The sequence below is a fragment of the Microtus oregoni genome, unplaced genomic scaffold (genome assembly GCF_018167655.1).
Source record: "Microtus oregoni isolate MIOR12 unplaced genomic scaffold, Mior012 000035F_ref0000213, whole genome shotgun sequence".
NCBI lineage: Eukaryota > Metazoa > Chordata > Mammalia > Rodentia > Cricetidae > Microtus > Microtus oregoni.
In genome coordinates, this window is record NW_024543094.1 from 20,002,422 (window position 1) to 20,015,234 (window position 12,813).

General features: G+C 43.2%; 1 protein-coding gene across 2 annotated transcripts in view; it reads right to left on the minus strand.

The window, feature by feature from the left end:
- Positions 1-12,813, minus strand: part of Bend7 (BEN domain containing 7) — an 81,942-nt gene that overhangs the window by 11,898 nt on the left and 57,231 nt on the right. The window lies entirely within an intron of this gene.

The following is a 12,813-nucleotide window of genomic DNA, read 5'->3' on the forward strand; positions in this document are numbered from 1 at the left end:
GGCTGGAAACACTGAGCAGGTTGTGGGGAGACCGCTCTGTGTGTGCTTGTGTCTGACGGGCAGAAAGGAAAATGTTTCATAGGGCTCTGCCAGGTCCACTCATAACAGAATCGAGAAAATGTGTTAAATGACTTCGTCTGTGTTGTCAATTCATAATCAAATGCGACATTACAGAGATGTTCTCACTCTGATCCTTAAGAACTCAGCACTCTCCAGTGGTGGCGGCACACGCCTTTAATCCCAGCACTTCGGAGGCAGAGGCAGGCGGATCTCTGGGAGTTTGAGGCTAGCCTGGCCTACATGAGCTAGTTACAGGACAGGCTCCAAAGATACAGAGAAACCCTGTCTTGAAAAAAATTGAAAGAAAGGAAGAAAGAAAGAAAGAAAAAAAGAAAGAAAGAAAGAACTCAGCTTTCAATGTAAATAATTCTGCTGTGCATCTTACTGAAATTGTAAGACTCAGTCTAGGTAAGAATCAACACCCTGCACACTGCAGCAAATGTGAGCAAAGACCCTACTAAGTGCTAACATACAATAGAGAGTCACAGCGCAGGATGAAAGAGAGGTGGGACACGGGGCCCAGGAAAGCCACAGGGTGTGACCACATGTGAGGTGTGAGTTCACAATTCTGCCTGGCTCTGTTCCTGAGCACCAACCCACCCGCCTTTTCACTGGCTGCCTGTGAGGTCAGTAAGCCATCCCAGCACACTGCCTTCGTGATATTTAAAATGTTGCTAATTTCAGTGTGCTAAAGGTCTCTTTCAAAGAGAAAAGACACAGGAAAATATTGACAGATTTAACTATACAAAATTGAAATTCCCATTCAATGAAAAACAAACATTTTAAAAGAGCCACAAAACCTGGCCACATTATATATGCCTGAGAATGTTCAATATCTTGAAAGAATTCACTCAAATAAAAGAGCAAGTTCAATAGCCCCATAGATCAATAGTGTATTTGAAGTATAAAATACTAGGGAAAATGTTTAACTAATATGAAAATCAAAGAACTGAAAAGTTCACATTGTATACCTATCCTGAGTTAGAAAAACAAGGTAGTAGCAAAATTGTGGTGACCTGGTCCAGTCAAACTTTACTATTCATATAAAACTGGGAATTTTTTTCATGGGAAATAAGAATAAAATATAATGAGATTCATAAAATGGTTACACTCCTGATCAGTAATGTTACTTCTAAAATCGAGTCCTAAGGAAATAGCAGAAAGAGGGAAAAAGCCCTGTGTGTGGACTCAGATGCAAGCAGTCCAGTTGTGCAGGAAAGATGACTGTCATGGGTGGATCTGCAGGCCACAAGGAGAGGGATTCCCTTTCGGAAACTAATACTTGTCCCAGGTAACCAAGCGTCCAGGGCAGACGACTGACACTCTGTGGGAAACAGATGATACAGTCGCCACAGAAAGGAAGGAGAGGTAAAGGCGAAACACCACAGACTTTGGGTGGACACTTGTGGGGCACCCACATGATGTGGCCAGAAGAAGGCTAGACAGAATGGTATAGGGAAAAAGGCTGGGACACTGCTGCCTCTGAGTCTCTAGTGATTAGTTCCCTGAGATAATCTCATGAATGATGCATCACCTATGCCATCATCATACACTTCAAATCAATTTAGATTACTCGATGAAAACTAATACAATGTCAATACTAAGTAACTTGTATTGTTGTGTTATTTAGGGATAACCACAAGAAAAAGTCTACACAGCTCTCTCTCTGAAAACCAGGCTGACCCTGAACTCAGAGATCCATCCTCCTCTGCCTCCCCAAGGCTGGGATTAAAGGTGTGCACCACCACTGCCTGGCAAAAGCCTACATGTTTAAAGCATATACTTTACCAGTGGGCTATGCTGCCAACATCAAAGGTGCTGTGTATGCGTGTGTGTGTGTGTGTATGACATGTTGGTTTTTTTTTCCCTCGCATATGTTCAATCCCTGATTGTTTAAATCTGTGAATGCTGAACTCACTGAACACGAAGAGCCGCTGTATATGAGCAGAAAAACTGCTGAGAGAACATACAGAGGGGAGGGCACCTGGATGAGCACAGTGGTGGAGAATGCAGGGCTTAGGGATAGAGGATGAAGGCAGAGAAGCCCACACAGAAGGCCAGAGGGCTGCACAGCTAAGGGGCTCAGGAAGAACAGCCAGGTGGCTCCAGAGCATTAGGGAGTCAGTGGCTTGGCAAGTGTCTGCTGAGAGCCATCGAGGGAGTAGCCACCAACATCCCTCTTGAAACGCCTGGGCTCAGAGAGTCAGGGAGGAAAGGAAGGCAGCATGGTAGTGAAAACAGGACATGGGACAAAGGAGGGGACGATTCAAGTATTCGGAGGAATGAGGGGTGATGGGATAGAGAACTGAGGCAGAGGGGCTACCTTCAAACAAGAAGGAAAACCAGAGGAAAAGATGTGTTGATAAGAGGCGGCTCCAGATGCAAGGCTCTAGGCTCCAGGGACTCCTCGAGTTCAGTGCTGAGGTGCCATGGAGAGGGAGAGTGCGGGGAAGTTTGGAATAGTTGACAACTGAGGACAAGTGGTAAGGTGCTAAGCAGCGCAAGGGGTGCAGTCTACTAGGGGTATCAGGTTGAAGGGATGGCCTGGGGTTAGGATTAGAGGAACAGTTTCAGCAGCAGAACGGAGACTTAAAGCACTTGAAGATGTTAGGAAAATGACACCAGAGAGGGGGGCTGGGATGCTGGGATATAAAACAGCGGAGCAGTGTGGAAGGATGTCGAGTGAGGTGGGCTAGCAAGCAGCAGAAGAAGGTAGGTAGGACTGCTGAGGTCCTGATACCATGTGGCCAGGGATCAGGTAGATTTTCATGTGCACAGGGGAGCGAGTCACACTGGACAACAGCAAGTTGTTGGAGGGAGACGTACAGATCTCCTAAGAGCCTCAATGGAAAGGTCCACGGCAGTCTTCATGAGCGGGGAGCGAGAAGATGGTCAGGAAGCAGAACCAAGGAGCAGGGCAGCATGCACCAGGAGACCTGCTGTGGGTTCTGTAGGGCAAAGGAGAGCAGCAGCAGCGGAGGAAACAGGTCACATTCCTGGGCACAGAGGGGTTCTCAACTTCCTGCACCAGGTCCTTCATTTCTTTCCTTCCTTCCCTCCTTCCTTTCTCTTTCTTTCTTTCTTTCTTTCTTTCTTTCTTTTTTGGTTTTTCGAGACAGGGTTTCTCTTGTAGCTTTGGAGCCTGTCCTGGCGCACTAGCTCTTGTAGACCAGACTGGTCTCGAACTCACAGAGATCCACCTGCCTCTGCTTCCTGAGTTCTGGGATTAAAGGTGTGTGCCACCACCACCTGGCCAGGTCCTACATTTCTTTGTCTCCCTCAAAGCACCCAGTACAGTGAAGAAACTCAAGAAACATGTGGTGAACGAATCATTGGAGTTTCTAGTCTAGTTTCTAATGTTAGCAAACAATAGGAGCTCTAAATACAGACTAATTAGAAAATGGTTTATCTGAATGAGCAGGGAGTCTTAATCAGTCAAACATTTAAATAAAAAAGATTTTATCACACCAAATGCTCACAATAACATTCACTGACTGCAAACTGTCAAAAGGTGTTTGAAGTTTGTTTTAATAAAGAAAATTTAAAGAACAATGTATTTGTATCTAGTGTTCTATTCACTTATATGAAAAAGCATACTACAAAAATGACTGAATAGACTCTTATGAGGTAAACATCTTTCCACTTATAATGCTATGTATACAATTAATTTCCATAGCAACCTCTTTTCTTAGATTGTGAAATGCTTGTGCTCAAATTATCACAATTTAGCAAGTTGTAGTTCCAAAATAACAAAGTAGTCCCAGGCTATGCCAATGCCCGAGCGGCTCCACGTGTGCCAGCAGCGACGTTTAGAAGAACCACAGGGAGGGCTGAAGAGTACTCGCTCTCATGCCGAGAGGGGCTGCAGTTCAGACCTTTACAATCCACCCTTGAGCGCAGCATCCCTTCACTCACTTCAAAAGGTAGAAGCTTCTGCTTATATATTTTTCTTCTTTCAGTTAAAACTTTTCTGCTTTCAACAGAAAAAAAAAAAAAACCACCATCCCCTGGGCCCGTGACTAAGACCTTTGAAGGCACAGCGCAGGCTTCTCAAAAAAATGCCTACACAAACAAATACTTCCACCAGGCACATTATTGACATTCTGATTCAGGGATTACATCCAAACTTCAAAGGGACTTTTAACTAGAATTTACCTATTGAAGATGAAATTCTATTCTCTCCATTACAATCGCAGACGAGACCTTAGAACAAGGCCGAAAGATGCCATTGCATTGGTGTGAAAACAGCTGATATGCTGTGTGAACAGAGGTATAGAGTAAGCAGAATATATTTTGCTATCAGAATCTATAGCTAAAGGTCAAGCTATTATCCTGGTAACAGTTCCATTAGGAGTAATGATGTGAAAAGTGGCATTGCATTAGTGCGCTGGGTTTCCTACTACGTTAATAGCGGGTCATTAAGAATCATAGTAGGATAATTTGCATTCATCCTCAGAATGCAATAGGTTCTAAAAAGAAATTTCCCTCCTTCCTATTTTAATGCATCGAGAAGACAGGAGGGCTAATTTTAGACGAGCCCAAATAATCTGAACAAGTGGAATGAGACCAACGATTAAACTAAATAAAAGAGTTTAAGCATCTACTTTGCTTAATATAATTTGAGGTCCCAAGGCACAGAGAGTATGTTAAGTCACCAGGGGAATGACAAATGCTTGAGTAGATCTGTACATGAATAATGACTTTCCCAGATGCTTGCATTCATTTGAACCATGCCCTTTAATTGTTTATAAATAATGAATAAGCTTGCGGTGGCTGAGCAGATCCTTCCCCAGGAATGCAGCTTTTAATATAATCGTCAATGAGCTCGGTACTTGGTACAATGAGCGCGTCTGACACACCAACAGGGCAGACTGGCCATGCCCCCCAAACCAGGTTCAAGGCGCTTCTTTCCTGGATCTTTTCTGTACTGGAAGAACAGAGCATGGTCTTTGAAAGGACGCCACTGTGCCATGCAGACACCCTAAGGAGTGGGGGATTTGTTGAGATTCAATCTCTCTGTGGCTTATTTAAGAATCCTAGCCAGCAATGACAACACACTTTCAGCTACAATGACTCAGTTATAACTCCAGTGGGAACTAAGGTTTGCATGGAGGAGATGTGGAAAGTGGGTCTTTATTAGATGCCAAATTCCCTAAGCCTTTGGAGGGGTTAGGGACCACAGCCTCTGTAGTAGGATCCCAACTGGGGACCACTTGTAGAGAAGGGTGTTCAAAAGCAGAGTGACTCTTGGGCATTGATGTTCAAGACCCCTATATCCTTCTCACATCCTTCTCTGTTCTCTTTAAACTATTACTTTAGCATCCCACGTGCTAAGCAGTTTATGTAGCTCATTTACTCTTCACAATAGCCAGTAAGGTGGGTATCATGATCTTAATTATAGATGACAAGATCCATGTCTGGGCAAGTTAAATGACTGATTTGAGATGTCACAGCCAGAAAGGATTGTTCCCCATAGAAGTTATTAGGTTTTTAATCTTTGATTTTGTAGGTGAGTACAGAGGTACTGTAAGAGAAAAATGGTCAGATCCTAAACAGGAATAGAGCAATGATTAAGTGATATTTCCATGTTGAAGATGAATGTTGATGACCAGTTGAGTAAATGAGAATAAGCACGCATGGAAACTGCCCTATGGGGGGGGGGGGCAGGTGTATGGAGTTTTGAACTCTGAGACCTGATGATGTGCTGAAATGTCCAGGAAAGCAAAAGCCCAACACTGTCTCAGAGGGTGAGAGCTGGACCCTCACAATAGTGGTTAAGGATAATGAAATCACGGCATGCAGAGCGGAAAAGCCCTGCTATATCAGACAGAAAACCAGAGCTGGGGTGGGGATGGGGGCGGCAAGAGGAAGAACCCAGCTGACAAAGAGAAAAAGAAGAAAAGAGATGTGCAGAGAGAAGCAAAGTTATAGAGGTGCAGGGAATACAGGATACACGATGCAAGCTTGCAGGCCAGGCCTAGGTGGCTTGTCCCCACTCCAAACCAAGTGCCTCCGTGAAGACTGTTTCCCATAGGCTGGAGGAAAGCCTGAGTCTTCATGTACCACCACTTACGTCAGAGCACATTCTCTAATGCCACCGGACTGCCAGATGCCCCAACTATCTTTCTCATCACTGGTCTCTGTGCACTCACACATCTTAGAAGCACAGCATGAGACACTAAAGAGCTTTCGAGATGTGACTGCTTTAGAAGTATCATATCATATCAGCTGTTTTCACACCAGTGCAATGGCATCTTTCGGCCTTGTTCTAAGGTCTCGTCTGCGATTGTAATGGAGAGAATAGAATTTCATCTTCAATAGGTAAATTCTAGTTAAAAGTCCCTTTGTGACTGCTTTAGCTACAGTTTCTCTCACCTGTTTGTTGCTCGTTAATGCCATTAAAAAGTGAATGATGCTGTCTGACCCTGTGCACAAACAGGGTGATGCTTTTTATCTCGCATCTTGACACCATGGGCTCATTCAGGAAATAATTATCCAATACCCACAATGTATCAGGATATACTGGGTGCTAATGAATAAATGGCCTCTTGTTCTCAAAGAGTCTGCAGTGAAGTGGAAGATTGAGGCAAATAAGAGGTCAAGAACAGTAGAGGGCCGGCCATGGTGGTGCATGCCTAATCCTAGCACTCTAAGAGTTAGGCAGAGGGAGTGAAAGTTCAAAGCCAGGCTGAACTACAGAGTGAGACTCAGTGTCCAACAAAAACGAAATAACACAGCAGAGATCAAACTAATACAACAAAACCTGCATAAGGTCAGAGAAGGGGGCATCTTCCTATGCTCAGGCTATAGGGCAAGCATCTGGGGAAAGCTTTTGTATGATGGCTAAGCTTTTCCTTAGGGGAAAAGTAGGTGCTCAAGAAAGACAAAAGCAGTCAATGTAGAGATGAATAACTGACCATAGTGCAACAGTAAGTGACAGCTGAGTGCTCAGCCTGAGATGGGACATATATATCCAACCCTGCAAAGGTTCAAGCAGAACCACAGGAAAGCTGGGGCATGAAAAGTGCTAGGAAATGCTGTCCTTTGGACATGACATGACCAATCCACTTGTGAGCCCAAAACAGCTTTGGTTACCTGCGTAAGATCTAGCCAGTAAACATTCCATCACGGATGCGGGGTGGGGGGGGAGGCTTGTGAGGCCCCACCTCTAGCTGAGGAGCTACTGTCAGTAGATGACTGATGGAGTAGCGTAGGTTGCCAAAGCTTCAGTAGATGACCTGACACCCATGAGCATGCAGGCACCGTGTGGGATAGGGTGGGGGTGGGATGAAGGTAGGAGAGGGGATTGGGGTTGGACATGATCAAGATACATTATATACATGTATGAAATTGACAAAGAATAAAACAAATGTGTGGAAAAGTTTGGATGAGTGGATGGATGGATGGATGGATGGATGGGTGGATGGATGGATGGATGGGTGGGTGGATGGATGGATAGATGGATGGATGGGTGGATGGATAGATGGATGGATGGATGGATGCATGCATGCATGCATGCATGCATGGACGGATATTTCAGACACTGGGAACAGTTATGCACAGAGGTGAAGACACACCCTGAAGCTCTCCCAGGTGGCTGCAGTCTCAATAACCATGGAAGCTCAGGTTTCACACTGATGAGGGAGAAGAAAACTAGGTCCTGGGAGCAAGAGCAAGAAACCAGCCTCTGCATGAAGCTGTGAAGACAGTAGTGATCAACCAACAACACAGGGTGGGAAGTAAAAGGTGAGCTCCAGCTAGCCTTTGAAGAGAGAATTTTCTTTTGTAAATTTTAAATGCTTGGATTACACCTTGAAGAAGTCTGGGGTTTGAGGTTATACTGACATTATGGATGTGTATAAGCATGGCTGTTGGTATCCCTGGGTCCAGACAAAAGGAAGAGAAGGGAAGAGAAGAGTCACTTTGAAAAGAACTTTTGCAATCCGTGTCACAGAGAAAGGGGAGAGAGGGAGGGGAAGCACCCACTACACATAAATTGTTCTTAAACAATGAAGCATACAGGAAACAATTTGGCTGAAGCCAGATGCAAGAAATCAGAATTAGACTCTCACTAACTTAAGACAAGGAATAGTAAGGAAATTTGTTTAAGATGTTGAAGGAAGGACTTCATTCAGCAAGAAAAGAGCAAGGCCTGGCCAGACAGTAAAGGAGCTTGCTGACAGGCCTGATAACCTGAGTTAGACTCCTTATGGTGGAAAGAGAGTCTCCGACTTCTGTAGGTTGTCCTCTGATCTGCACACATGCGTCGGTATACACACACACACACACACAGGCCAATTATGAAAATAATAAAATATAACTTAAATTAAAAAGATGAAGTAGGGGGCTGGAGAGATGGCTCAGAGGTTAAGAGCACTGACTGTTCTTCCAAAGGTCCTGAGATCAATTCCCAGCAACTATATGATGGCTCACAACCATCTGTAATGAGATCTGGTGCCCTCTTCTGGCCTGCAGGTGTACATGCAATCAGAAAACTATACATAATAAATAAAGTCTTTAAAAAAAAAGATGAAGTAGTTAAAATTAAAAAAGAATTCAGAATGGGGGGGGGGGGCTGGAGAGATGGCTCAGAGGTTAAGAGCACTGATTGCTCTTCCAGAGGTCCTGAGTTCAATTCCCAGCAACCACATGGTGGCTCACAACCATCTATAATGAGATCTGGTGCCCTCTTCTGGCATACAAACATACATTGCAGGAATGTTGTATACATAATAAATAAATAAATAAATCTTTAAAAAAAAAATTCAGAATGGGGCCAACAAGATGGACCAGTCAGTTAAGGGCTTCCTGTACAAGCCTGATGTCCTGAGTCTGATCTCTGGAACAAAAGAGAATCAACTTCACAAACTGTCCTCTGTCTCTGTCTCTCTCACGCACACTTTCTCTCTCTAATAAATAAATATAAACTTAAAAAATCAAAGATAAGGTTAATCAAAAATTAATAATGAGACAGCACAGAGCAGGCAAGCACTGATTGTAACATGGCATTGAAGAGATAGACAACAGACAAATTAAGATACAGAAAAGAACAAAAAGGTCCAACAAAAACAGATGTTTCAGAAGAAGGGAAATGAGAGAACAAAGGAAATAAAAAACAAATTAAAACATCCATATTTGATGAATCATAAACTCTGGGTTTCAAGAAGCATAACTATCAAGCAGATTAATAATAAAAACAAATATATACCTAAACCTGGAGTAAAGAAACTAAACAACATCAACAGCAGAGACATCTTGAAAGCAGCTAGACCGGACAGAAACTGTCTACAAAAAAGTCACAGACAGGCTGAAAGCAGACTCCCAGCAACCGATCCTAGAGTGGCAGTGTCTGTAACACATGTGGCTTACAAAAGAATCAGATAAGACAGTGAGAGAACAGTGACCTGATAAAACAGGAAAACCACAGAAATTCACAGGAGAAAAGGCAGCAATGAGAAAGGGGACTGCTGCTCCACGCCTTAGGGATCAGGGACTCTTCCTCTCAAGTGTCAGCTGAACTTCCGATGATGGGTGAAAATTAAAGTCTGGCAACACTAGATATTGGTAAAAGCGAGGGCAAGCAGGATTTCTTATACGCTGCTTGTGAGAGCCATTTGATAATGCCCAGTGAGGCTGGCAACCTTGTTCCCTGTTAGCCATTCCACTACCCAGTGTGTCCTTTAGGAAAACTCAGCTATAAATTCCAGGAGACAAAAGATGACCAAGGACATTGCAGGGGAGGAGGGCGGGAGACAACCTCACAGTCTCAAAGACTGTAGAAAGGAAGGGCTTCTTGTGCTGTGGCTGAAGTTGAAATGAACAATCTAGAGTAACATTATTATTCTATATTCTATATTGTAACAATATTGTGAACATATAATTTTAAAAACAGGACTTATGAAATAAAACCTAGTGGCAAAAGTATGCATCTGTTTCCATCAGTTTGTTAAAAATAGTAAATACCATGTGTGGATACATAGTTACATAGTAAAATTAAAAACAGGAATGAGAAGATACTCATGAACTTCAAGTTACTTTGAAACAGTAAAGAAAAAGAATGAAAGATACAGGAGCATTCTGATTCTTAAAAAGTAAAGAGAGGCTCTACAGTAAATTTAACATCCGTTCCACATCTGGGAGGTAAGGCAGAGAGAAACACCAACTTTGGCAAATGCCTTCCCTACGTTCAAGATGAAGACTATTAGTTCTATCTCTTAGTCTCAATACTGTGCTAGTGGGGACAAATGCCGCACTTGACACTCTATGAGACAATCAAAGTTTCTCCTAAAATTTGCCATAGAAAAGTTACTTTTGACCACCCCTTAGTCACACACCTCATACACACTGGTCTGGAGGGAGCCCCAAAAGCTATTCTTAAGAGGGAGTGAGGAGGTGGCTTGGCTTTCTCAAAGGGACTACAGGAGATACATTGTCGATCTTGCCCTTCAGATAAGGCCTCCCAGGGTTCCTGTGTCAGAGGGGTTTCCCCCCAGGAACAATGTCTCTTGTTCATCTAGACTGCAAACTCAACAAGAGCAGAGCTCATGTCTCTCATTCACTGTTGACACACACGATGCAAAGACGGACACCACTCATCTAAGACTATGTATGAAAAACTTGGCTCTGGTGTAAGTAGTAAAAGAGGGGTTTCCTTTTTATTAATTTTCACTTTTGTATCTGTACTATGGGCTTTGTGTATGTGCAGGTATAGGTGCCTGTGTGCAACCACACACAGGCCAGTGGAGGACAGCAGGTACCCTGCTCGACTGCTCTCAGCCTTATTCCTTATTTAAATAAAGGAGTTGACTCTGGGGCTAGGCTGGTGGCCAGCAAACTCCAGCCATTCACTTGACTCTGCCTCCTACAGCAATGAGGTTATAGGCACATGTAGCCATGCTCAGCTTTTTATGCGGGTGCTAGAATAAAAACTCAAGTCCTCATGTTTGAGCAGTAAGTGCTCTTACCTGCTAAGTCACTAAGCCACCTCCCAGCCATAAGAAGGATTTCTTTCCTAAATGTCATAGGTCTCAAATCAGTGTCCAGAAGCTCATTTCAGATTTTATTTGGTAGCAATGATTTAGTATACTTCACACACTAACATACCCTAAAATTAAGGCTTTACTGAGACTCAGCATTGTAAGCAATCATGAATTTAATGATAAAAGAATGTTCTCCGCATTATATATTTGAGATTGCTGCAGGAACTAGTTATGTAGTGAGCTGTACAAGGTCAGCAGGCAAGTATGATAAAGTTGGTCCCAAAGACCACCTACCACTCAGAGCTGACTGCTACTGTATGGGGCTATTATTTAAGCTGGTGGCCAGTATGAAGAGTCTTAGACATGTATAACACTGATCCCCAGCCATGTTGAGTTAATTCTATAGGCTTACTACTGAGAATTGAACAAAAACTTCTGAACCATAGAATTACTGACTTGGAGACTTTAAGACCAGTCAAGGCACACTCTTTCATAGAAAAGGTAATGTTTCTGAAACGTAAATGGAGCTCAGGAACACACCTCCATGCTTATAATGCCCCTTTCATTCCCCCAACCTGGTGGGAAATGTGAGGTTTAGACAACATTGTTTCATCACAGTGATTCTCAAAGACCTGACACCAACAGAGTCTGGAGGAAACAACGTATCCTTTGCCTGCCTCTGCTGTGTTTTGCTACCTTGGCATCTCTGTCTGGAAGGAAGGGTTGAAAAGCGCCCACAGTGAGCTCTCAAATTAAACAAAGCTAATTTAAATTTATATCCAGTGAAGAAAGGCCACAGCAGAGCTCATTTATAACTCAATGATTGGGAAATATGATTACCACTTTCTGTTGGCAAGCTGTGATACAGCATACCTTTGTTTAATACATCTGGTAGAATTCAAGGGAATAATATTTGCAAAATATTAATACGTAGAATAACAACAAGCTTTGATGTAATTTACTGTTTAATCCTTTTTTTTAGCAAAGAAAAATGTTTCAAAATGACATATTTATAGGAACTCTACTTAAAAAGGACCTTGGAAATCTTTCGTATAACTCATTTATTTTACAGACCAGGAAGTTACATATAAAGTAAAACAAAAACTTGAAGATTGAGAATCATCAAAAAGGCAGGCAAGCGGCATAAAATGGGATGCATCCCACCATCTCTTTCTGCCCAAGCACTGCACCATGGAACTCGCCTATGCTTGTCTGCTCTTGAAATAAATGTCTGGATGAGAATCTAATGAGTTTTTCCTAGTTCTTAAAGCTAGGGTTTCTGGGTAAATGAACTTAAGAAGTCAGTCCGTGGTTACAGAGTTTATATCATAGCTAGTAAGTCTGGAGAAGGCACCTGCAACTGCCAGTGTAAGTATGACCCAGTGAGAAATCTGATCACAGCCATCAGAATGCAAACGTGGGCTGGGGGGATACAATTGAGCACTTGCTGCTCTTGCAGAGGACCCAAGTTAGCTTCTCCTCACCCACACAGCAGCTTACAACTGTCCATAACTCCAGTTCTAGTGGATCCAATGACCCTTCTGACCGCCAGGGCACCAGGCACACATGCGGTGTACATATACACATGCCAATAAAACTTTCTCTCTCTCTCTCTCTCTCTCTCTCTCTCTCTCTCTCTCTCTTTCTCTCCTGTAGAGGTGACCAGGCTGGAAGAATAAAACACTGTCCCCCAGGACAGACGAATGTGCACACATGTCTGTACCCCATCTCTGCACAGTGGATGTTAAAGCAAAGATGCTGGGTCTCTTTGGTG